Source organism: Lynx rufus, unplaced genomic scaffold (assembly GCF_022079265.1).
Source record: "Lynx rufus isolate CCGP_SWC_20201006 ecotype Redwood Valley unplaced genomic scaffold, mLynRuf1.p SCAF_6, whole genome shotgun sequence".
NCBI lineage: Eukaryota > Metazoa > Chordata > Mammalia > Carnivora > Felidae > Lynx > Lynx rufus.
Genome location: NW_025814878.1, coordinates 126,851,140 through 126,878,169, shown reverse-complemented (window position 1 = coordinate 126,878,169; position 27,030 = coordinate 126,851,140).

Here is a 27,030-nt window from a genome sequence, read left to right as displayed (position 1 = left end):
CACTACAAAAAAGAAATGATAATTATGTGACGAGACAGAGGTGTTAGCTAACTCTATGTTGGCAGTCGTATCACAATATATAAGTGTATCAAATCAACACATTGTACACCTTAAACTTACACAATGTTATATGTCAATTATATTTCAAAAAATAAATTTTTAAAAAAGGAGGCTATAGATAACATTAAATCATTTGTATCCAAAGTTGAAAAAAAAAATTCTGTTTAGGATGCAGCCTAAAATATTTTAGTACACTCTGAGATAGTTATTCAGAAAAAGTATTTAAAAACCTAAAAACAACATTAAAGAATAAAGATTCTATTATAATTTATATTTAGAAATATATTTCTATATCAGTCATTTACTTACAAAGAAAGTACTGTCAAACTTTTTTGGGTATAAATACCTAAAGTATATATACTAACTATATGCATTTGTGAGCAGACATTTACATGAACTATAGTATATTAGATTTTTTGCTCAATGATTTAGGCTTTTTTTTCTATGTAATTGGATTATACGTTCTCACTCACTGATATTTGACTTACCAATTCATTCTGTAGAAACAAATGCATGTGCCCATATAACATCCTTTCTCGATTTGAATGGGTAATGAACTTGTTTGCTGATTAATACTTAGGCAACCAGGTTTTCAAATGGAGACAAGTATTTCACTGCTTATTTCAAACATTTGGGTGGACAGACTCTAAGGAGGACACCATGATTCCCACCCCCTGGTATCCATTTCTTTGTATAATCCCTTCTCCCCCATAAATCCCTCTTTCCCCCTGAACCTGTGACATACTTCTAAAAACAGAATACAGTGAAGAAGCAAACCCAAAAGTAATAGATAAGAAAATGTGTGTGTGTGTATTAAAGTACAGAATATAGTATAATCAATAGGATTTTTCAAAACACTGTGAAATATATCTCTATCATCTATCCATCTATTGATCATCTTTCTGTTTATCTATGTTTCTATCATCTATATAGAAATAGAAAGAGAGATTAAACTTATAATCAGTAGTCATTAAAATCAGTGATTTCTCTTAGGGTCCTAGGATTTTATAGAGACAAGTTGGACCCAAATGGCTAGGGGATTGAGTGTGGGGTAAGTCACAGCAAGTGACAAGGAGAAATGTTCTTGCCCTTCCTTTATATGCCTTTTTAAAAAATGTTTATTTGTTTTTGAGAGAGAGAGACAGAGTGTGAACAGGGGAGGGGCAGAGAGAGAGGGAGACACAGAATCCGAAGCAGGCTTCAGGCTCTGGGCTGTCAGCACAGAGCCCCATGTGGGGCTCAAACTCGTGAACCATGAGATCATGACCTAAGCCGAGGTTGGATGCTAACCTAACTGAACCACCCAAGAGCGCCTATGTGATTTTTTTGTTTTAAGTTTATTTACTTATTTTGAGTGAGAGAGAGTGTGCGAGCCCATGCGGGAGAGGGGCAGAGAGAAGGAGAGACAGAATCCCAAGCAGGCTCCATACCATCAGCAGAGAGCCCAGTGCAGGGCTTGAACCCATGAACTGTGAGATCATGACCTGAGCTGTAATCGAGAGTCAGATGCTTAACCGACTGCACCACCCAGGCGTCCCTATGTGCTTTTCTGATAGAACTACTAACAACAATGACAACAACAACACTAGTTTTATTATTTAATGTTGTTGGTAGAAGAGTTTATAATCATAATGTTAAAAACTACAAATGATGTGTTAGTAAGCTTCATTTAGAGATTTTGCCTATCGTGCATACAACTTGCATTTTAAAACTTGAGCTAGTTGCAAAGTCATTATTATAAAGACTGTGTACTTGTAAGTGAAAGCTGCTAAAACCAATCTTAAATTTTGCCTTAAAAATGAATATGACCATGGAAAAAGCACACGGTAATTGTAGAATGAAGCCTGCATTTTTGGACAGCCTACAATCATCTCTGTATTTTCACTGTTTAGTCATTGTTTACTGATAACAAAGTTATACATCAGGAAGTATCTTTGAAAGTCATTACCAGGGCATCTTAAGAGCACACCACATTAAATACACTTGATTTTCCATGAGTTGGTATTCCTGCACTTTAAAATACTGCAAACAATAGTCTTTGATGATTTAATCACAGAAAATCAGAAATATTTGAAGGACCATTGCTAAAGAAGAAAGGCCAGATATGCATGAGTCATTAGTTCAGCCTCTAAAATAGATCAAAGAAGCATCTAAAAATGAACTGGTATTTACTGCTCTGAAGGCAGTCGTGGTATTCAGCTGACCACAATGTAAACTTTTCTCCAGCTGTGTGAAATGAACATTAGAGTTACAATTATTGAGTTCTAGAAAGGAAGGAAATAGGCAATGAAATTTAACTGGTACTTATTGTTCTCTTTTCACAAGTAATTCTTTTTTTTTTAATTTTTTAAATGCTTTTATTTATTTTTGAGAGAGACAGAGACAGAATGCGAGTTGGTTAGGGGCAGAGAGACAGGGAGATGCAGAATCCGAAGCAGGCTCCAGGCTCTGAGCTGTCAGCACAGAGCTCAACGTGGGGCTCGAACTCACGGACCATGAGATCATGACCTGAGCCAAAGTCAGACACTCAACTGACTGAGCCACCCAGGCGCCCCAGACAAATAATTCTTAACAGTGAAGTAGAATTTTAAAAAAACTGTTTTAATGTTTATCATTTTTTGAGATAGACACAGAGTGCAAGGGTGGTGGGGCAGAGAGAGAGGGAGACGCAGAATCCGAAGCAGGCTCCAGGCTCTGAGCTGTAGGCACAAAGCCCAACGCCGGACTTGAACTCACAGACTGGAAGATCATGACCTGAGCCGAAGTTGGAAGCTTAAACAACTGATCCACCCAGGTGACCCCAGTTGTGTTCTTGAAGGGTCAACTTTTTACCCTTTTCCAAATTCCAAAAAGGAATAAAAATAATCAGGAAATGTCTATGTTGGCACTGTTTGGCCTAGTCCATGAGCATCCGAAAACCAATAAAAACCCTTCCATTTGTTACATTTTCTTAATGCTACTGATTTTTGGAGGTTGATCTTATATCTAGCAATGGTGAGAAACTCATATAGATTCTATATTTATCATTGATTTTTAAAAAATTCTTTATATAGAAATAACCTGTTGAAAAACAATAATTCTTCATTTTTCTTTCCAATCATTATACTTTTATTTCTATTTTCCTTCTTTGGTTTCACCAGCTGCATTTTCAGTAGAAGGATACATGACAGGAAGGATTCATGTTGTGCTTACCTTTAACATAGATATTTCTCAAATTCTGTTCTTAAGCACAATGATACCCATTGGTCTTTAGTAAATAAATGTTATTCCGATTATGAAAGGTCTCTTATCTTACCGTTTTCTGAGTAAGTATTGCATGTTATGGGTTATTTATTTTCTGCATCTATTGCAACTATAATGGCTGGTTTGCTACCTTTTTAACCTTTACTGTGGTTGCAAGTTGAAGTATTTTAGCTTTCCTTGTATCATTTCTATTAGGTCACGTTTTATGATTTGAAATCACCTCTAGAAATTCCACTGATCTCAATGAATGAGGCATGTAGATTCTTTTTTTTTTTTTTTTTTTTAGTCTGCATCCTCAAATAGTCTGTATTGAGGATTGTTTAGACCTTGAAAATTTTGTAAAATTCTCCTGAAAAAGCACCTGATCCCTTTCAGAGGTTTATGGGTAAGGGGTTTTTTTTGTTTGTTTTGTTTTATTTTGTTTTGTTTTAATGTTTATTTCATTTACTTTGAGAGTGAGAGAGAACAGGGGAGGAGCAGGGCAGAGAGAGAAGGAGAGAGAGAATCCCAAGCAGACTTCATACTGTCAGTGGGAGCCTGACAAGGGGCTCCACCTCATGAACTGTGAGATCATGACCTGAAACGAATTCAAGAGTCAGACACTCAGCTGATCGAGCCACCAAGGTGCCTCTGTTTCTTTTTTTTTTTAATGAAATTTATTGTCAAATTGGTTTCCATACAACACCCAATGCTCATCCCAACAGGTGCCCTCCTCAACGCCCATCACCCACCCATCCCTCCCTCCCACCCCCCATAAACCCTCAGTTTGTTCTCAGTATTTAAGAGTCTCTTATGTTTTGCTTCCCTCCCTCTCTAACTGTTTTTTTTCCTTCCCCTCCCCCATGGTCTTCTGTTAAGTTTCTCAGGGTCCATATAGGAGTGAAAACATATTTATTTATTTATTTTTTTTTTTTTAATTTTTTTTCAACGTTTTTTATTTATTTTTGGGACAGAGAGAGACAGAGCATGAACGGGGGAGGGGCAGAGAGAGAGAGGGAGACACAGAATCGGAAACAAGCTCCAAGCCATCAGCCCAGAGCCCGATGCGGGGCTCGAACTCACGGACCGCGAGATCGTGACCTGGCTGAAGTCGGACGCTTAACCGACTGTGCCACCCAGGTGCCCCGGAGTGAAAACATATTTAAAAAGGTGCCTCTGTTTCAATATACATTTTCTATTCCCTATTTAATTATTGTTTTACTTTAATATTACATCCAACTTATTTGAATTATTTTTTTTTAAATTATGTGTTTATAATTCCTTAACAGAGATGCTAGTGTAATAATTTTGCCTTTTCTTTTAATTAAATGCACTGAGGACACAAATTCCCATATAAATACTTTTTTACTTGTTTTCCATATTTGGAATAACATTGGTTTTGTGGTCACTCAATCGTAAAGATTTTATAATTTCGGCATGTTTTATTCTTAATTGTAAAAATCATTTAGAATGGTGTTCTCTAGTTTTCAAATAGAACTTTATAGTTCAACTACCTTTTTAAAGTTGGTTTCTGATTGAACTGAATTGTGACCAGAAATGTGATCTACAAAAGGTAAATTGATTGAGACTTCTTTTGTGGCCAGTTACATGACATTTTTTGGTAAATGACTCCGTGTGTGGCTGAAAACAATGAGCAGTGTATGTGTGTGTGTGTGTGTGTGTGTGTGTGTGTGTGTGTTTGGTTTTTTTGCTTTGTTTTTGTTTTGGTTTTCCCTCCTCTGGATGTGAAACCACATAGATCCATTAGCACAGGCTTTTTCATCATGGGGACTGAATTCATTACTCATTGAATTTTATTTAATTTTCTGAAAGAGATATACTAAAATTTCTCATCTTAAGTATGCCTTTCCGATTTTCTCCTATCTTTTTTGTTACTTTTTACTGTGTATATTTTCCAGGCTCTGTTGTTGGATTTGTGGTAATTCCTGTATTGAGGTAGTTTGGGGCTGCCTTTTTCATTTTATGAGGAAAAAAAAAGATTTTTATTGGTCTCTGCATTGTTCCCCTGTAGCCATTGTATCAAATGACTACACACTTGATGGATTAACACAAGAATTTAGTTCTTTGTACTTCTGGAGGCCAGATGTCCAAAATCAGTATCACTGGGTTAATATCGAAATGTTGGTCATGTCACACTCCCTTCAGAGGTTCTATGATAAAATAAAATCCTTGTGGCTCCTGGTGGCTGGGAGCACTCTTTGGCTTGTAGCCGCATCACACCAACCCCTACCTCTGTGGCCACATTTTCTCCTCCTCCTGTCCTGTGAAATCCCCCTTACATCTCTGATGGCATTGGGGGCTCACCTGCTTAATCTAGGATATTCTTCCACCTTAAGATCATTAACTTACTATCATTGTTTATTTATTTATTTTGAGAGAGAGAGAGAGAGAGAGAGAGAGAGAGAGAGAGAGAGAGAACAAGTGGGGGAGTATCAGGGAGAGAGAGAGAATGCCAAGCAGGCTCCGCGCTGCCAGTGCAGAGCCTGACGTGGGGCTTGAACTCATGAACTGAGGGATCATGGCCTGAGACATTTAACTGACTGAGCCACCCAGGTACCCCTCAGGATCATTAACTTAATTGCATCTGCTAAGTTTGTTTTACCATGTAAGGTAACACTCAAAGATCCTGGATGGCTTTTGATGAACACTTCAACAGCTTCTTTTGATTTCCTTTTAAATTTTGTTTTGTGCCTTTAACGTTGTTGTCTTTTGTTTTAAAAAATCCCTATTTTTTTAAATAACACCACCATTTAGATAATTTTTTAAATTTATAAATTACTAGTCAGCATTGCACTTTCTATCTTCTTATTTTTGCCTGAATTATTTTTCTTCTTGTGAATATATGATAAATCCTTAGACTTCTGTGGGTGGTAAATTTTCTAATTATACATATGAAAATACCATTGTTTTGCCTTTACACTGAAATGATACTGAATAAAAATTCTATACCTCCTTGTCCTTAGTGCTTGGTTGAGTATGCTTTCTTAATACTGTACAAATGATTTGGTAATATTTTGTTAGGATGTTTACCTCTGTAATCATTCTTGAACATGGACTTTTTTTTTTTTCAATATGTGTCAGGATTAGGTAACTGCATTTTAAGTTAGGTGGCATTATTTTTTTTTATAATTCTCTAGACTAATAACGTATAGTTTATTATTCTGAAGAGATTATAGATGTAATCATTTGTGATGTTTTATTGACTCAGTTTTTAGTTCATTAAAATATCCAACTATTAGCATCAATTTTATGGTCATAATTTCCTAAGCATCTGTTCTACTGGGATTTCAAACGTACCAACATAATAATGAACATTCTATTCTCCAGAAATTGTTCTATACTCTATGTCTGGTATACTTTTTCTTCTTTTTAAAATAATTTCGAATTAAAGTATAACGTACATATAAACAGATGCACAAATCTTTTTTTTTTAATGTTTTTAAACGTTTTTCATTTATTTTTGAGACAGAGAGAGACAGAGCATGAACGGGGGAGGGGCAGAGAGAGAGGGAGACACAGAATCTGAAACAGGCTCCGGGGTCTGAGCCATCAGGCCTAGAGCCCGACGCGGGGCTCAAACTCACAGACCATGAGATCATGACCTGAGCTGAAGTCTGACGCTTAAGGACTGAGCCACCCAGGCGCCCCAAGACACACAAATCCTAACTGCACAGCTCACTGAGCTCTCAGAAGCAAACTTGGGTCTGATGCTGCCACGAAGTCACAGAACAGAATACCAGCAGTATCTTCCAGGCTCCTTCCTCTCCCAGTACTCCCCAATCTCCCCCTCCTCTCCTTAGATGATCAATATCTTGGCTTCCGTAATTACAGATCAGTTTGCCTGTTTTGGTTCATATGCACACCCTCTGACTCAGAGAGACCGTGTACAGTTGCACCCTGACAGAAACACGCATCCGTATGAAAACAAAAGACACGTAAACCAACGTTTCTGGTCCTCGTTTTGAACTTGTCTATCCCTTCTTTTTAATTGCGTTTTTGAAAGAGTCCATTTTACAACCCATTTCAAAGTGTTTTCTCGTACATATTTTAGCTCTACTGATCAGTGTTTTCCATTTTATCAGTTAGTATTTTTTATAGATGTTGTTGTCCTCAGCTTTTAGCTGGTTTTGTGATTCTTTTTGTAACATTCTTGTTACATTGGGTGGGCGTTTGGGTTAAGTGGGTGATGGGCATTGAGGAGGGCACTTTTCGGGATGAGCACCGGGTATCATATGTTAAGAGAAGAATCCCTGGGTTCTACTCTTGAAGCCAAGAACTACACTGTGTGGTAACTAACTTGAATTTAACTAAAAGAAGAAAAGGAAAAAATAAAGGCACCAAATGTTGCTCTAAAGGTAGCTTTGGTCTTATCTCATTGGATTTCATAAATAGTATTTTAATATTTCTTATTCACAAATAGTGATTATAATACTGAGGAATTGTCACTCATAAATTTTCTTTTTTCAGAATTTATACAGATTTTATTTCTCCCTTAGTATATTGTCGTCTTGAAAACCAAGTATTTTTATTAGATAAAATTTTTTTATTTATTTATGTATTTATTTGTTTATTTGACAACTATTAACTTTATTGCCTAGTGTAGGAAATTGTATTCTATCTACATACAGATAGAAGATAGATAGATAGACAATAGATTTAGATATACACATGTATAAATATATATATATATCCATATGGTATTCAAAATACTTTCTTATCACTTTATGATCTACTTGATTTCTTTAAGACTCAAGTAGATATGTGACAGTCTCCTATAATGTCTTATTTTTTCTAATATTTGCTTTATACCGCTTAAATTTGTGATTTTCCCTTAATGTTATCAAAGAAATTAAATTTAGTATACTATACTTAAATCTCATTCTTTCCTCTATCTTATGTTTGTTAACAGAAAATGAAATTGCTGTGAATAACTTATTTAATTAATATTATGTGTCTTCTCCTTGAGGTTTATTTTGGTCACTTCCTTTTTCCAATTATCAGAGTTAAATTTTAAATATATTAGTGCTTTCCAATTGTCCTTTAGGAAGAAGTCCTAGGGGCACCTGGGTGGCTCATTCCCTTGAGCCTCCGACTTTGGCTCAGGTAATGATCTCCAGGCTCATGAGTTCGAGCCCCCTGCCTGGCTCTGTGCTGACAGCTGGGAGCCTGGAGCCTACTTGGAATTCTGTGTCTCCCTCTCTCTCTCAATCTGCCCTTCATCCTCTCATGCTCGCTCTCTCTCTCTCTCTCTCTCTCAAAATAAATAATAGAAAATTATTTTTTTTTTAAAGAAGGCCTAGAATTTTTGAGAATCTTAACTGTATTTCTCTCTTGAGTAGCTGATATCCATGTTCAGGTTATATTTTTATTTTCAAAATGATATGTGGGTGGCATATTTTCTATCTTCCTGTTGTTGAAGTATTTCTTTATGACATTTTAAGACATGCAAGAAATCATTTTTGAACTTAAAATTGTTGGAACATTGTCTCTTTTCCTCAAAATTTGGAAATAAGTCTTTATTATTTTTTAGTACTTAGGCCTGTGCAAAAGAATTCTAATTCCAATTGTTGCTTTGCAATTGACACAAGTTTTCTCCTTAGTTTTGTTTTGGTTTGTTTTGACCTACCTTAGAGACTTTAGGATTTGCTCTTTAATCTTTAAAATTCAACGTTGGCCAGACGCAATATCCACCACATGTATGTAAACAAACGTTATGAATCTTTCTTCGCGTCAGTTACTATTTCTAGCTCTGCTGATCTTTTAAATTTCCCATTTCTTAACGTTGGCCTGTGTCATGCAGAACTGAAGGCTTTTATCTCATCACTTTAATATTTGTCCTTTTTTCTTCCTTAGGGAGATTGTCTCGGGTTCTCATCTAATACAGTTTGTCTCTGTCTCATTTCTTTCCTTTCTTTGCTATCTCCAATGCACCACTGAGATTCTGCCTCCTTTTTAATATGTCCCTCCCCATGGGAGCCCATTGTCCTCTTCTTGCTTTATCTTACTCTTTTCTGTCGTTAGCACGATCTGCTCCAGGCTTATTTTAGATATTGAAAATAAGTAGATTCTGACATTTTATCTGGTCGATACAGTGTCGAAAATTTTATCTTGTTCTTTGAGACTTCAAAATGCTGGTAATGTTTTGTGTAATGTTCATTACTCTCAGTTTTGGTTTTTTGTTTGGTTTTGGTTTTGGTTGTTTGTTTGTTTCTTCTTTCCAACATGTATCGTTGCGTGAGGAAAAAGCAATCCTTGGAACACATTATTTACCATACACTGTATGTCTTCTTTCCCTTGGCTTTATAGCAGATCCATGGTGGTTAGTCACAGATCTTCCACTGGAGATGTGATTCATGCGAGTAATTCTTAGTAAAAGTATTTGGATTTAGTTCAACATTGTAGATTAGCCTGGGATCTTTTGAAAATGGTCAGGCTCCCTGGGGCTCTAAATCAGTGGATAAAGAAACAAACAGCACATAAACTACCATCAATATCATGTACTGAGACCAGAACTCCTGTTATCTCTAAATCTTAATTTGGTCAATATTTTAATCAGGGAGACTAAAAGTCCCTGGAGGTAATCTTAACTTTTTCAAAAGTATTCCTTTTTTTTTTTTTTTTAAGATTATTTATTTACTTTCTAGAGAGAGAGAGAGAAAGAGAGAGAGAACATGCACCAGTGAAGCAGGGGCAGAGAGAAAGAGAATCCCAAGCAGGCTCTGCACTGTCAGCACAGAGCCGGAGGTGGGGCTCCAACTCATGAACTCAAGATCATGACCTGAGCCAGAACCAAGAGCTGACCGCTTAAAGCCTGAGCCACCCAGAGACCCCAGAACTACTCCTTTTTAAACATTTGCTAACAGTATTTCTCTAGGAGCATACATGAAAATGAAGTGGGATGGGTAACACTACTCTATATCAAGAAGTGGTACTCAGGGGCACCTGGGTGGCTCAGTCGGTTGAGCATCGGACTTCAGCTCAGGTCATGATCTCGCGGTTTGTGCGTTCGAGCCCCGCATTGGGGTCTGTGCACACAGCTCGGAGCCTGGATCCTGCTTGGGATTCTGTGTCTCCCCCTTCTCTCTACCCCTTCCCTGTTCATGCTCTGTGTCTCTCTGTCTCTCAATAATAAATAAATGTTAAAAAAAAAGTGGTACTCAGATTAAAAAAAAAAGCCTTTTGCAGTCCTCTAAATGACTTTTATTTTTATGAATTTTCTTTTTTATTTTTAAGAGAGAGAGAGAGACAGTGTGGGGGTGGACAGAGGGAGAGAGAGAATCTTAGACAGGCTGTATGCTCAGCACTTCACACAAAGTCTCTCAAACGGTCTTGTTCCCCGGGTCCTGGGATCAAGTCCTGAGCTGGGGTCTGAGGCTCAACAGACTGAGCCACCCAGGTGCCCCCCCAGGATGAGGTTTGCAGAAACATGGGAGAGGCTGTAGGTCACTGAATACTCGCAGTCATCGTTTCTCTTGCCTCTGCGGTTTTACATCTGATGATAAAACCTCTGTCCACTATTACATTTACCTGAATAATTTTTAAAGGTCTTTCAAATCTTTGCTTAGATCTCACCCTAACCTCCTGCGGGCGGTATGTTTAAAATCCCCGTATCAAATTAAGAGCTCCTGATTTGTTACCATGGGAACCCGTGATTGCTTCTATGCAGTCTGTGGCACAAACCTTCACTGAAAATGCCTCAGCACTTGTCACTCCTGAGTTCAGTGAAAGTGCCTTAAATGGCACCGCACTACTAATAGCAATAATCTGGGTTCAATAAATAGGAATTAATTGAATGGATGAAGGAGCTGCTCACTAGATATTAGACTCCAATTTCAGCAACTAATTTTCAACTTCTGCATTGTGAGATACGATAAAGGCCAGGGGCTCAGAAATGTCCCAAGTCAATCAGAAGTATGGGGGGTGGGACCGGAGGGGGTGACGGGGTCGTGTGGGTGGGAAGGGGTCTGCTTCTTCGGCCAGCGTCTCCTGTTTTGAGAATCCTCTGGCTCTTCTTTTGCCAAAGCCCCCAGACTCCACCCATACCTTATACACAATGAGAGCCAACCAGGGGAAAAGTCTGAACGTGAGAACGGAGACGCTAAGAAACTGAGATAAAGTACATTGGGTTCTAAAAAGCCTGGAAGATACATTTTCCTGGACCAGTTCACTGCTAAAGAAATGAGTTTGTGGCTCCGAGCTACAGGTAAACAGCTAGGCTTCATGAATTACAGGTGTACATACTGTTCCTTAGGGCCCAGAATTTAAATTCATACCACTGAATAGTTTTTAAAGGCTTTAACACATTATTTTGTTTGTATGCAAATGAGGGCTGCTAATTTCAAATGAGTCTTAACTATTTATTTAAGTAGTCCCAAAGGATCTCTACTTGAAAACAATTTGCTAGCAGTTATTTCAAGTACTAACACACTCAGAAAATAATAAACTGTGTTTTAAATTAATGTAGTAACTTGGGTTACCAATTCCAACAGATCTCTCTAATTAATCTGAATCAAAAAGTGTAATGCAGACGGTATCTTTTTTCTTCACCTGAATTTAAGATTCCGAAGAGAAAATGAAAACGTCTGAGGCACAAGCATGCAAATAAGATATTACAGTTAATGAAGAACCTTTGTATAACTGCCCATTTGAGCTTAACAACAAGGATATGGCAATATAGTCAACAAGTGAGGTATATAATATTAATATGCTTACGTAGATGATGAGGCAATGGGTCCCAGTTGGGAGAGCCACAACTTGGACCTGTGACTTACAATATAATCATGACTCTAAATGATCTTGGTCACGGGTTGCCACACTGAATAATTCCAGATGGTCACCATTTACATCATGAGGCCATTCAACGATCCTGAGTGGCTGACCGCGTTTAAAGCAATCGGAACATTTACGAACCCCGTGTAAGGCCTTTTGTAACAGCAAAGACTGTTGCTGTTTTTTGTTGTTGTTGTTGGTTTTTGTTTGTTTGCTTTTTGTTTTTTGTGTTTTTTTTTTTTATCAGCAAATACTGTTAGTATTCTGGACATGACTGAGGCGTTTTGTATCATTCTCAGCATCTCAAGGTAAAATAATAGTTTCTTTTTTACTTTTTGTTTTCAAAAAGAGGGGGAGACACTGAACCACTGAACACAATCTCACAGATCCTACCTGGCTTCTAAATTTAGTATTTTTGAATTGTAATCATAGGTCTAAAGGTGGAAACGATTTTATGGTTCATCTAGCACAATTTCTGATTTTACGTTTAAAGATGTTGAGAACTAGATTCTAAAATGACTTGTTGAAGTTTGCAACAGTTAGGTTGTGACAGAACCAGACTTCTCACGAGAAAATTGGTCTGTTGACTTATTCTAGATTTTTTCTATAACACCCTGCTTTACATACTATTTTCTAAGTCATATAAGCATTTGTAAAATATTTTTCCAAGTTTTTACTGGGATATAGCTCTCTTCAGAGCCTACTGAGCTATAGTAAAATAATAGCTAAAGGTCAGGAAAGAGTTGTTTTCTAGATAGTGCCCAACAAATAGCAGGTGTTCAGTAAATTTTTATTGATGACACAAAGGACTAGAAATAATGAAGTACCAGAAATTATAAATAAGTGATTTTATTACTACTACATATCTAATGAAGTAAGTATGTAAAGGGAAAACTGATATTGATAAAGACCAAAAGTATGAAGTATCATAGTTAAAATCCAATGGTAAATCTTCAGTGAGGATACTGACTGTATATTGATTGTATGCTATATGTGGGGTTCCTGGCTTATCTAGTATAAGAAGTAACGTGGTTTCAGCTAACCTGCTTCGCTTGGACATCAGTTCTTTCATTTTCTAAAGGTAGATTTTAAAAATACTTATCTTCTAGGATTGCAGAGTCTTATATATCCATCCAAAGAGCAAAGGTGAAAAGAAAGACAGAAGGAAGATCTCAGGAGTGGGGCACCTCTGTGACTCAGTCAGTTAAGTGTCAGACTTTGGCTCAGGTCATGATCTCTCATGCGTTTGAGCCCCGCATCAGGCTCTGTGCTGATGGCTCAGAGCCTGGAGCCTGCTTTGGATTGTATGTCTCCCGCTCTCTCTGCCCCTCCCCTGCTCACTCTCTGTCCCTCAATCTCTCTCAGAAATAAATAAACATTTAAAAAAAAAAAAAGAATATCTCAGGTATGTTTATGGGCCAGGCCTAGAATAGCACATGTCACTTCTTCCCACATCCCATTGGTCGGGAATTATCTTATGACCCCATCAGGATGCAAAAGAGGCTAAAACTAATAGAATACAGATTTTATGTGAAAGTGAGGGGTATTATGTAACCTTTGTAACACCCCCCCCCCAAATACCTGCAGCATTTTAGCATAATTGAGAATGACCTCTTGCTCATGTTATTCTCCAATCACTTGGGGCAGGGAAGGATCGGTTCCTTGTCCGTTCGTTCATTCAGGGACATTGGCACCTTCCAGTTAGTAGCTGTCTTCAAGACCTGTGATATGCCAACATTAAAATGCACCAGTAACACCTGAAGGACTCACCAAAGTGGATTGTTGGATCTGCTCCCAGAGTTTCTGATTCGGTAGGTTTGGATTGAGGTCTGAGGATTTTCATGTTTAATAGGCTCCTAGATAATGCTGGTGCTGTGATGTTGTAAGTCTGGGGATAGTAATTTGAGATCCTCTGTGTTTGGCCTTGGTAACCACTTTCTGTGCCCCCAAAGTCTTCTATATCCTTATACCTGGTCACAGCAAAAGACCGAGACCACATGGAAAGTCCTGGGGATGTTTATGGGCCAGGCCTAGAAGTGGTAAAATCATTTCCTCCTACTTTCTGTAACTCAGAAGTTGTCCTACAACCCTTACATCAATGCACAGGGGACTGAAACTCACAGCATGCAAGGAAGGAGGGAAGCCCACAAATGATGGTGACTGGTAGTCGTCTTAGTCACCAATGCTGGATACACATCATCTAAATATTGATAATGATAATAATGATTCTTTTTATTTTCTCTATTTTATTGTTTAAGTTTATTTATTCTGAGAGAGAATGCAAGAGGGGCAGAGAGAGAGGGAGACAGAGAGAATCCCAAGCAGGCTCCGCACTGTCAGCGCAGAGCCCGATGTGGGGCTCAAACCCATGAGACCATGAGATCATGACCTGAGCTGAAATCAAGAGTCAGACACTTAAGTGCCTGAGCCACCCAGGTGCCCCGATATTAAAGACTTATTAAGATTTCTTTCAATATTGATATAATCAGGGAGGAAATCTCCATTAAAGAGCTACTTCGCCATCACTAGAATTCCTTTATCACCTATTAGGCAAGGGAATAATGAACGAGAAATGTCACTGACTCCCTCAGGACGCCCATGGATAACACTGTAAACTGTGATGTTAACGCTTGTCCATTTTAAAATATTCTTCGAACTGAAAACATTTTTGAAAGAAAGGTAAAGAAATTGCCCTTTTCGTAAGTGTCGGTGAGAAAATAGACCAACTCAAATTCAGTAGTTTTCTCAAGTGCCTTTCATGACAGAGAGAGCCATGTGTGAAATTAAACAGCATGTGTCACTTTGTTGAGGTTTTTCTGTGGGTTGTGTTTTTCTAAGGGTAAGCTGAGCAGTTCCAACGAAGTTTTCACGGCACCATTTATAACTTTTCCTATATTTATTTACTCGGAAATATATTATTCTTCATGTCACAGTGCCAAGAAATCTGGTTAGTAAAAATGCCAGATTCTTTTATTTGATTTTATTTGATTTCATTAGGGACCATCAGCCTAGCTGCTTAAGTGCCCGACTACCGTTTGCAGTTAAACATTCATTAAGGAATCCCCAGTGGGTTCATTTGTTTCACTGAGGTCCAATTACAGTGCCACAAAAGCAGTTTTTGGAGCAATTAGCTGATTTTTCCTGTTTATGTTCTGTCTCCTTAGGAAGAGGGCTAGCTTGTGGAGGTCAGATTTTTAATTAGGCACGATTTAGGGCCAATAAGAAAACTGATAATTTACTAAATGGCTGTGGTGGACTCAAGAGCTCAAAGCAGAGGTAAATAACGCAACGGGGACCCCAGGACTCTGTTTTCCTGGTGTGCACGGCTCGGAGCCCTCCGACGCGAGGAATAGATTATGTGTTAAATGGTTGTCATTGATGCTAATGGGCCACGCAGGGCACCAGTGTTTTAACCTCAGGTGCCACCAGGGTTAGTTATCCACAGTGGTTTTGTTCCTGGTAGTATGTCAGGAATAAGAGGGATTCGCTTGTGTTTTATTTCCTCCAAGTTGGTCTGAGAAAGAAACATTTGGTAACACAGTGCAGGAGTGTACAATTACCAAAAGGAAGGCATCTACCAAACAACCCTCAATTGACTAATTGTAAGATTAACATCCTAAGTGTTACATGGGCCCAATTACGTCTCCTCCAAAATTTGTATGTTAGAGTTCTAACCCGAGGATGTGAGTGCATTTGGAAACAGGGTATTTAAAGAAATAATTAAGGTTGATGAGGTCATTTGGGTGGGCCCTCATCCAATATGACTGGTGTCCTTATAAAAAGTAGATTAGGACACAGGTACACATACAAGGAAGACAATGTGAGGGCACATGGGGAGAAGATGGCATCTATAGGCCAACGAGAGAGTCCTCGAGAAACCAACCCTTCTGACAGCTCGATCTTGGCCTTCTAACGTCCTGGGCTGTGAGGAAATCAATTTCTGTTGTTGAATCCGTGGGTGTGGGGTACTTTGTCACAGCAGGGCTAGCATCCTAATACATAGACCTACTGGATGCATTTGAATACTTATATTTAGGCAATAGACATGTATGATTCCATAAATCCCCATTAATTATCCCAAGTCTACGGCATCCCAGCACAACTCCAAAACAAGGTGAAATGATTTGGATTCCAGGTGACAGCATCCAGTCATCTGAGCAAGAACAAGAGAGTGTTCTCCCAATGACAAGTCCCTGTATAAGGATTGTTTCTGGGATTGAAAGCAAAGCAATAATATATTAAAAGAAAATGTCCTGCAAACTGTGAGGGCTTCAGCTCCAAACTATGCAAAAGAAACACATTTTTGGAAATTTAAGGAGGAAAAAAGGGATTAAAAAGACAATTGGAAGATTTAGACAGGCATGAACTGATAAGAAGCCACCTATATTGTTAAACAGAAACATTTTTTAATGTTTATTAATTTCTGAGAGAGGGAGAGAGGCAGAGAGTGAGTGGGGGAAGGTCAAAGAGAGAGGGAGACACAGAATCCGAAGCAGGCTCCAGGCTCTGAGCTGTCAGCACAGATCCCAGTGCAGGGCTCGAACTCACAGACTGTCAGACACTTAACTGACTGAGCCACCCAAGTGCCCCAAATAGAAACATTTTTTAATAAGAGGGGCGACTGGGTGGCTCAGTCGGTTAAGCATCTGACTTTGGCTCACGTCATGATCTCACAGTCCATGAGTTCAAGCCCTGTGTCCGACTCTGTGCTCACAGCTCAGAGCCTGGAGCTGCTTTGGATTCTGTGTCTCCCTTCTTCTCTGCTCCTACCCCCCCCCCCCGCACGCTCTGTCTCTCTCCTTCTCAAAAATCAATAAACATTAAAAAAAAAAAAAGAAAGAATAGAAACAGTAAGTGCTACTGGTGATATACCTATTAAGTTAGTGTTAAGGCTACAAGGCAACCCACTTTTATTCACCAAAACCTTCCCTGTTCTCTGACTTCAAGAAGATTGCTTGCAAATTTGCTTTACTTTATTGAGATCATACGCTTTATAGGGGACTCTTTTTCAATGTCTGGATATTTATCAAAATGACTGCTGGATTGAAAATTTGGAATTTTTGATTCCAACATCTCAACCCACGTCTCCCCAGAGAGAGTGACTGTACTTCGGCCTTCTCCTCTTGCCCAGGGTTCATCACAGACTGAACAGAAAAAATGCAAAGCGCGCCACCCCTACCACACCCTGTCATCACCTCCCTTTTTACTTACCAATATTCAGCTCCTTTCCTTTTTTTTCTTTTTTTAAACCATGCTCCATTCCCAAAGTGGGGCTTGAACTCATGACCCTGAGATTGAGAGTTACGTGCTCTACCGACTGAGCCGCCCGAGCACCCTCCAGCTCCTTTTTATTGCTAACACCAGAACGTGTGACATAATTCCTGAATACCAGCACTAAAATCCACACAGAGGAAGAGCTGGCCCACAGCAGTGAATCCGTGTGCTGAAATTCAACTCGGATGATCTACATGTGTTTTAGGAAGATGGCGTGTTTATGTGTATGTGTCTCTCTCTTGATTCTTTTTTTTTAATATTTATTTATATTTGGGGGGGTGGGGGCAGAGGGAGAGGGAGACAGAGGATCAGAAGCAGGCTCTGACAGCAGAGAGCCCATTGAGGGGTTCGAACTCAGGAACCCTGTGAGATCTTAGCCTGAGCCAAAGTCAGGCACTTGACCAACTGAGCCACCCAGGTTCCCCTCTCTTGGTTCTTAACAGACAAAAATGTTAAATTATTTTGGTTATTCCTTCATCTTGCACGTAAAATCAGTTTTTGCTAAATAGTTTCTTTAGGAAAAGGATTTCATCCTGTATCCTCAGGACAGAGTCATTTCATGGACTCTCTCCTTTTTCCCCGTACAACCATCCTGCAGACTGAGGTGTGATCAACTTCTCCCACAAGGAATTAGGGAAATGAAGTAATTATCCAACTGGCTCAGAGAGAACAACAACAAAGAAGAAAACAGAAGGCATTTACCTATTTAACTCATTTCTTGTATTAATGATTTTTAACAAGTGTCTTGACGACCTGTTACATCTTTTAAAAAATAGGTGAAAAAGCGTAGAAAAGTCTTGAGAAAAGGGGGATGTTCAACACTTTAAATTGGTTTACCTGCTTATGGCAAAGAATAGATTTACACTGGATCTAATTCTCTCACCACGTGACTATTGAGACTAAAGGGAAAATGCCAAGGATATTTGGAAAGATAACACACACTTACAGCAGTGTTAGAAACTCAGTAAATACTTATGGATTGATTGAAATTGCTCTAGCAGAAAAGAAAACCCCATCTGGATGAGAATATTTTGATATAAAGCTAGGAAATGGAGTTACTACTTTGGGGTAGTGTAGCCAAAAGGACCTTTTGAGGCTTGCTAAATTGTCACGTATGAAACAATCCACAATGACTAATTTTCTCCCTTCCTTCTTTCTTTCTTTCTTTCTTTCTTTCTTTCTTTCTTTCTTTCTTTCTTTTAATTCTTTCTGTGCCATTTTTCGGAGTACTTTTTCTGTTCATGTTTCCCTCTTAAGGAATCCACCCCATCCTATGAATTTGCAATTCATGATTAAGAGAAATGTATTCAAAGTGTATCTAACTGAAGAGAAGCCTCATTTTAAATAAAGTTTCAAAATAGTCTCTCATAATAAGCTGCTTAAACCTTAGTATGTCATCTTTCCTTGACATCACTTTGGGGTGTTCATAAGACTTTCTGATATGTTTCTTGGTTCTTTTAAAAGAATTTTGTAATGTTTATTTTTGAGAGAGAGAAGGCACACAAAAGCGTAGCAGGGGAGGGGCAGAGAAGGAGGGGGCAGAGGATCCAAAGCAGGCTCCCTGCTGACAACAGAGAGCCCAATCCTGGACTCAAACCCACGACCCTGAGATCATGACCTGAACTGAAACCAACAGATGGATGCTTAACTGACTGAGCCACCCAAGTGCCCCAATTTGTTTCTTGGTTCTTAGTTGTTTTCTGGTTTTGTTTTGTTTTTTTTTTTTTTTTCTGGGAGGATTACAGTTTATCCCCATTGACCTACCTTTGTTATGAACAATACCATCTTTAATTTGCAAATCGATAGCTGTTTACACAATAAATCATAGGCTGACTATGTATAGCCAAGTTTCTAGGTAATATCTCTCAGGTCACTAAAATGCCCCTACCTAAGTAGGACTTCCATGGGGAAGCCCGTGAGGACCTGGGTCCAGTGTGGCTATTCTGGTCTGACTGAAAGCTGGAGCCATCATGAGATCTTCCTATTCAAATGAGAAGGGCTGATATATACATTAATTTTGAAACTCGAGTCCTGTGTGACTTGAAATTCTTTCAGGAGGGTAATTAATAATAATCAGTCACTGAAGTAACTTTGTACAAACAATGAGCAGCACTGGATTCCCTATAGACCAAAAATAAACATATGGCTTTCAGAGAACTCAGCTGACAAAGTCAAGGAGAGCGATTCTTCCTAACGCGTATGTAGACTTTGAAACCACAATCCTCCACCTTTGTCTCTTCTGTCCAGCGTTTTCACCTGGATCACTTCCATTATCACAAATATTGGAATTTTAGTGATTTTTTACATCATTTATGAACAAAAGATGCCTTCGATAAATAGTTTTAGTTAACCCTGCTCTTAGAAAGAGGTATAGAAAAGTCACCTACCATTGAACTTTTTCCACAATCCTTATTTGAAATATAAATATAAACACATTCAGAAATATTTTACGGGTTTACCCGGGATGCAAACAATGCTCTTTTTAATCCTGGATCAATCTGACTTGCTTTATTCCTGTGAGAGACTGTCCAATAAGTTATATTTCCCAGTAGTGGCCATTCCTAATGGAAATCTCAATAAACTCTCTTTCAACAAGTGTTTACCTACACTTGAAGTGAAATCTAGGAGGCCATTGGGTCAGAACATGGGCGAAGGCTACTTACTATTATGTAGGAACTGAAACCCACACTTTAATTTCTCATTATTTGGAATCCAACTGTACATTTTGAATATATAAAAGTTAGACAAACTAGTATTTTTGCTATTAAGAAAAATAGACTATTTTGCTATTAGACTTTTAATTTGGAATCTCTGTACAGATATTATTAATCTGACGAATTAAATACAAACAGAAAGCTTATCACGTCAAAATTATTTCCTATTACGCTACAGCTTTGCAGCCACCTGTAAGCTAATAATGCAATACAGATTTACGTAGAAAATGATCCTAATCCTTGTGAAAATATTGAAGTCATATATTGAGTTGAATTAGGAAAAGCAAACAGCCTAATGACTTTGTGTTGGTTTAACTTTTTCACTATTGTTTCAGGTCGGATTTCATGTTTGTTTGGTTGGTTTTTGTTATTATAGAATGAGGAACCCAAAACAGCAAATTACTAATTCTGTTATTTGTATTAGATACCATTGCAAATTTAACATGGTCTTTTTCTTTTGTTCCTTTCTTGTACATTTCCAGTGACCTGTCTCATGTTCAAGAATGAAAGCCATATATTATATTGAAAGCAAATAGAACTTCGCAGTAAAACGTTGGAATTAAAAAAAAATAAAGTAAAATCACCCAAAGGCCAAAGGATCTTATGCAGGGTGTCTACATGCTAACAACCAGCCTAGCTGGCTTCCAGGTTTGGGCCAGAGGGAGCGTAAAGCCTGTTCATGTTTCATAGCGCACCTTTGTACCACCAGCCCACAATCTGAAACCCTTCATTTCTACCCAGGTTACTGAATCTACCTCAAGGTGATCCTGGCATCTACTCAGCCTCCTCCATTTCACATACATTTTCTAATTGATTCCAGAATGAACTTAAAAAAAAAAAAAAAACGCTAATTGGCTAAATGCCTTATTGGCTTCCCATGTTCTGAGGATAAAACCCAAACTTGGACCTGGCCTGTAAGGCTTTAACTGGCTGGCTTCTCTCTCATGGCACCTTGGCCCCATATCTGGTTTTCATCCACACCTACTGGGTTGCAGTTTCTCCCCTGAACCAGATTTCCCTCTGCTTCGGGACCTTGGCCTTCCCTCTGACTGGGTTTGAAGCGTAGTCACAGTTTTAGCAGGCTTTTGGACTGTCTACCGTGGAATGCTTGAAGGTCTTTTCCCGGATGTTCTATTACTGAACATGTGTGACAGGAAGTTTAAGAAAGAACACTGCTCTCACACTCCCTGAATTAGAAGCCCAGTTCTCTCACTCACTACCCATCTAACCTGCGGATAGTCACTTTGCCTCACTACACCTCAGGTTCAACGTTCGTAAAAGGTGACAGTTAAAGGGGAACCTGAGTGACTGGTTGGTTAATCATCCAACTCTTGATTTTGGCTCAGGTCATGATCTCATGGTCTGTGCGTTCAAGCCCCGCTTCATGCTCTCTGCTGTCAGAATAGAGCCCACTGTAGATCCTCTGTCCCCACCTCTCTCTTCCCCTTTCCTGCTGGTTCTCTCTCTCTCTCTCTCTCTTTCTCAAAATAAATAAATAAACTTAAAAAAAAAGGTGATAATTAAAGAACTACCCCAAATGTTGTTATGGGGATCAGAAGAGTTAATGGATATAAAGCCCTCACATCATTCCCAGTACAAAGTAAACATTCATTACTATTATTATTATCATCATCCTCGTCATCATAATCATGATTGTTACATTTTGCCCAAGCTACAACCAAAGCACACCCCCCAAGAAAGCTCATACGCCATAAGGAAGGTGCCTATAGTGTCTCATGTATAAACCAGTTCATATCCTAATTCATGCTGACATAGGAAAGAAACAATTTTGAATCCATAGAAAAGGATGAGCGAAATTTAATTCAAGAAACAAAATTAACCCTGAATGAGAAATAGTGATAATTTTCCTCATCACCCCTATGTCAGTTTCTCCATTGCATTCGCAAGGCGGTATTAACATGAGACTCATAGGCACACACTATTTCGATATCATCATAAACATCCTTCTCATTATAGCTGTTCGTAATTATCCTCAACAAGTAAACACTGTGTCTTACTGTAGCCCAGCCTGAGTACGCCATTATTTCTGTTTGGGTGCTGTCTACGTTAATGTTTCCTTATTCTTTGTTTCTTCACCCCAATACAACCCCCAAGAACGGTTTCCAAATGTTCCCTGCTACTTTGGATTGTATTCCTGGAAAATTGAATGCAAGAGTTGAAATGGATTTTTCTTCTAAGAACCCAGGCTTTTATCTGGACTGAAGATCCGGCCTAAGTTTTCACAGTGTCAATAGTCTGAACACACTGGGTTGCATGCCGGCCTCACTGCCTTCCATGACTGAGCAGACCATTTAACTAGTTCACAACGATTTCGGGGTGAAACTTTGTCTTCTTGTCAGCCTTTTTAATCTAAGAAGATAGCTTTTGGCAGCATCCTTATTTTATTCACTTTCAAAATGCCCTCAAAAACCTTCTTCTATTCCAAGTATCTTCTAGTCAGCATCCTTATGCAGCTCCAAGGGAGTGCCTCTTGTTTTTATCTTTCATGGACTATGTGTTTTAACTAATAAGTTTTGTTCTGGGAAATAATTGTTAGCTTTGCAAACACATCATGTGTGTTAAGTGCATGCCACACAATTTTAAAAAGTATATCTAGGCTGTGAATGTAAAACATATGAATAAAAAGTAATGTAAAAGCTGTTTAAAAAAATTTTTTTTTAATTTATATATTTATTTTGGGAGACACAGAGGCAGAGCCAATGGGGGAGGGGCAGAGAGAGAGGGAAACAGGGAATCCCAGGCAGCTCAGCACTGTCACCGTGGAACCTGATGCGGGGCTCAAACCCACGAAACCATGAGATCATGACCTGAGTGGAAACCAAGAGTCAGACGCTCAACCAACTGAGCCACCCAGGAGCCCCAACAAGTTTGTTAAAACTCAACACAAAGAATAGTCCCTAAAAGTAGCTGTTTTTTCTAACAGTGTTGCGACAACTCACGTTCTATTGAAATTCCTTTCAAAGCCCACTGTGCAAGATAATGGAAATTCTTTGAGGTTAAGTATAATTTTTTAAAACACATGTAAAAGGCAAAAATAGTAACTAATTTTGGGTAATGAAGTTATTTATATATATAAATTAGATGCATCAATTATACACAATTGATGAAATGATCAAGTTCATGTACTCACCACTAAAATTGCAAATGAAGAGAATTTCAGAATTAGAATAGCAAAAATGGTTTGAACAGTGGCAAAACAGCCTTCCTCAGGGGGCAAATTAAAATAAGTGCCCAGTCATTCCTGAACTAAGTGTTGTATGTATGAAGATGGTTGGCACACAACCAGTTTAGAATGGACATTGCTCATTTGGACGTACAGATGCCAATACATTTGTTTTATATGTTTCATGCATATTGGGAATTCTAAAGTACAGAGGCAGCACAGTGGAGTAGCTACGAACATGGAGTCTAGGCTCAGGCAGGTGTGGGACTGTGTTCACATCCACTAATTGCTGGCCCTCTGCCCTTGGGTAAATATTTAACCTCTTTATATCTCACTCTTCTCCCATGTAAAATATGCGTATTTGCTGTGTAGATTATTAAGATAGTGTAACAAATAGCTTAATAAAGTGTGTGGCACAATAATAAATTTCCATTACATTTGTTATTAGTAAGTTATAAAAAATGTTTCTCTCACTTCATATTTATTTATTTCATACCGTCAAGAAGAAAATCATTTCAACACATCTAAAAGTATGGAACCAACGAGTCAGGATAGAAAAATCTAACTCACATGCTAAAAGAATATTTCAGTTGCTGTAGACGGGCTCCGTTATAAATATATGCCATTAGCAAATGGCCTACACAAAATACTTGAGCACACAGAAAAAACTCAGTGCCGTATAAGCACTCTTTTTAAGTCATCATTTTAGTCTTTGGCCTTTTTGATTTTCTTTTTTTATTGGGTTAGATGTTGATTAATTTGGGTTTAATTGGGAGAGGAGAGACAAGATAAAGGTTTTTGTTGGCGAAAGAGTGGGTTAAAAGGAGCCTTTGAAGATGCTCCAAAAGAGTCACCAAGGGAAGACTTACCACAGGTACTATATTCCAGAATGTTTATTTTTCTTTCTCACTGGTTTCAAATGGGTCAGCATTGTCAGGAGAACAAGTCGTAAACAAAGACCTATCTCCGATTACATCGGCTCCTGGGGCCATCAACAAAGTAAACATCAGTCACCCCCTGATAAATACGATGATTATCTGTTATTGGACACTCACAGGCCCGGCCTACCCACCACTGGCACAGCTAATGAATCTACTTATTTCTAATATAAATAAACCGGACAGAGGAAGTGGTCAAGCCAAAGCTGAATTTGAAGGTTAAGATGGGGAGATGGTTAATAAAAACGCTCAAGGCTGACATTTCCTTTTTATTGGAAACATGCTTTTCTTGAGAGTGACATGGTCTTATGTCAGGTTTGAAGGTCCTTTTAGGTGTGTGTTCTTTTTTCTAACTGGAAAAAAAAACAATTCCACAAGACAATGTTTAAAGTCTATCATGGTTCCGCTACAGAACTAAATATGAGAAAACATAATTACTTGCATCTTTAGCCACTTGTTACTTAAAAATGGTGATGTTAACAGGACGTATCTCCTCTGAGGAACAGTTTACCAAGATTTGTGAAAAGCCATAAAGTTGCTTATACTCACGGCTCAAGTAATTCTACTTATAGAAATGTAGGTTAAGGAAATAATCAGAAATCTGTTAAAGATAATTGCCAAAGGGCATCAGGAATGTTTATTTTAATGACTACTAAATGGAATAATCTAAAGGCTTAAATTATGGCATATCCATATAATGCAACGTTGTGTTTTCAAAAGCAATAGATGATGAGAGAAAATTCCTACAAATAATGTTAATTGAAAAGGTAATATATGTTACAATGGGCATGATTTATATTCTTAATTTTGTTTTTGAGAGTTCTGTTTCTTTTATTTTTACTAAATCAAGTTTTGAAATGTATGAAATTTTATTAACGCACACAGGTATATCAAGGTGTTGACAAAAGATTTGCAAGAATAATAAATATGTAATGCTAACATGAGTTCTTTTATAGGGATCCTCTTAAAGGTGACTTTTTGCTTTATGTTTTTCTGTGCTTTCAAGTTTTGTGTAATGAACACATGTCTTGTAAAGTTTCATAGGAAACAGTGTGTGGAAGATCCACCCATCTTTTTTTTTAATGTTAAATTTATTGTCAAATTGGTTTCCATACAACAACCGGGGCTCATCCCAACAGGTGCCCTCCTCAAGGCCCATCACCCACCCACCCCTCCCTCCCACCCCCCATCAACCCTCAGCTTATTCTTAGTTTTTAAGAGTCTCTTATGGTTTGCCTCCCTCCCTCTATGTAACTTTTTTTCCCCCTTTCCCTCCCCCATGGTCTTATGTTAAGTTTCTCAGGATCCACATATGAGTGAAAACACATGGTATCTGTCTTTCTCTGCCTGACTTATTTCACTCAGCATAATACCTTCTAGTTCCATCCACGTTGCTACAAATGGCCAGATTTCATTCTTTCTCATTGCCAAGTAGTATTCCATTGTGTATATAACCCACAATTTCTTTATCCATTCATCAGTTGATGGACATTTAGGCTCTTTCCATAATTTGGCTATTGTTGAAAGTGCTGCTATAAACATTGGGGTACAAGTGCCCCTATGCATCAGCACTCTTACATCTCTTGGGTAAATTCCTAACTCCTCAGAAAATAAAAAAAAAGATTTACCCTATGACCCAGCAATAGCACTGCTAGGAATTTATCCACCCATCTTGCTCAAGAAATTCTATACTCAAATGGGAACATAATTCTTGAATCCCAAAACAAGCAGCATTCCTTAGTTATTCATTTTCATAATCAGATATTTTCTTGGTGTCTAATCTAAATTCTTCACGATGCAGTTTTACATATTTCTTCTCCTTTACTGACATAAATTAATAGCAACTAATCACCATCCAATGTTTAAAACCCCATATATTTGAAGTCCTTCAGCCTTCTCTCTCTTCCTTAGGCTGAGAAGCGACAGTCCCTTTAATCTTTTTCTATTGATCCTCTCCTCGACTCTTTCAATCATTTCTGTTTGACTACCCCAAAACAATTCTGTAATTGCAAAATTTGAAAAAATCAGGGAAAGAGGATTTGCAATACTCTGATGCTTAATTAAACCATAAAAGACCCACATTTTCCCTGCATTCTTTTCCTTCCTTCCTTTGGAATAATTCAAATGAAATCAAGGCATGTATAATTTCATATTTCTTTTTTAAATAAATAATATCCCAAATTATTTTTCATAAACAGGAAATTGGAAACGATGCTCTTGTTTTAATTAGGAGTGTATGCATGTTATTAAACCAATTTACAAATATCTCAGAAGCATAAATATTACTACATAGAGTGTTTTCAAAAGATATGGATCCTTACAGTATATTAAATGTAATTTTGAAAATTAATTCACTGTATATATTGAATTCAGTAATTCAAACATTCACTAAGAACACTTTTACCAGGCACTTATATTGAGTAATTATGATTCATAAGTATTAAGGATATATGCATTCCTTCTCATCATCTACTTTTTTCTGTTTAGTTGGGTTTTAATATTTTGCTGTTAATTTTCTGTGTTTACTATAAACACTATCTGTGTTTACTATAACTATACTCCTTCAACTGCTATTTATATCAAAATTGAGTATTAGCCAGTGGCATAAGATATAGAACGCTACTGTGACCGAACTTACATTTAAATAGGCATAATGTATAATATATAACATATTATATTTAACACATATGCATTTTAATATATGATCATATGCTATATTATTTATGGTCACATATATCTTATATACATATAATGTATAACAAATGTACATATATACATATATCATATGGATATATGCTATATATATTATATAAAATATAGTGTGTGTATATATATATAAATTATTAAT